The sequence below is a fragment of the Frankliniella occidentalis genome, unplaced genomic scaffold, assembly GCF_000697945.3.
Source record: "Frankliniella occidentalis isolate FOCC.00 unplaced genomic scaffold, Focc_3.1 Scaffold4, whole genome shotgun sequence".
Taxonomy (NCBI): domain Eukaryota; kingdom Metazoa; phylum Arthropoda; class Insecta; order Thysanoptera; family Thripidae; genus Frankliniella; species Frankliniella occidentalis.
This window is the reverse complement of record NW_026267134.1, coordinates 4,514,525-4,515,504: the sequence shown is the minus strand read 5'-3', so window position 1 is coordinate 4,515,504 and position 980 is coordinate 4,514,525.

Here is a 980-nt window from a genome sequence, read left to right as displayed (position 1 = left end):
CGGGCCGCGAGTGGAGCGGGCTTTAGTTCCAATCACCATGGGATGAATGACAAGACTGATGATGGTCAGGATATTATTATTATAACGGGTTGGACTGAGCTTCCGTCTGTGTGCCTGTGTGTGGGTCTCTTGTCTCTCTCTCCATCCTGCCGCCACCCTTCCTTCCTGTATCCTGCCCGCCGCGCCCGCACCACGGCCCGGCGGCTGGCTGCCATGCCATGCGGGCCCTATGCGCCTAGCCAGCGCGGCACACAGAGCTGCTCAGTCAGATGGTCGGGCGGACACACGGACCGACAGACGGACGGACAGACAGACACGGCAGAGGATGACCATACCAAGTAGGTGGGTGTGGCCCCGTCCCACCCGCTACAACGCGACGGCCTGGCGCAACACTCGCGGGTGGTGGTGGTGGAAGAGTGCGGAGGAATGCAATCCGCCAAGAAGGTCGAGGCAAATGACAAATCGCGTGGTAAACCATTTCTTTCTTCCATTTTAGACCAATCCCCCCTCTCTGTTTGCGACGTTAGTGGCTCGGTATCCAGATGGCCAGATGGCCGTGCGAGGTGACGCGATACACACGTGGACGCCGCGACGCGGGCGCGCGCGGGGGTGTCCCGTGGCGTGTCGTTCGGCGTGGTGCGGGTGGAGTCGTCCCCCGGTCCAGCCCGAGAGAGAAATGTCAAGACGGACGAAGCGCTCCGCATCGCATTAGCACATGAAAAGCGTCGTCGTCCGGCCGGCATCAGCATCCCGAAGGAAATGCCATCGAGGGGGGCATGGCCTGCTCATGCTCATCCAGGGGGACACCCGGCGGGACACCCAGCGCGAACCGCGAACCTGAACCGGACGACGACGACGACGCGAAGCGAGCCGAGCTCACGGCCCTGCTCGACACCATCACCGCCGCCCAGCCCAGAGAGAACCCATTTCCGTTTTAGCGCGCAGTTGCCAGGCGACGCCGTGCCACAGTCGGTCAACGC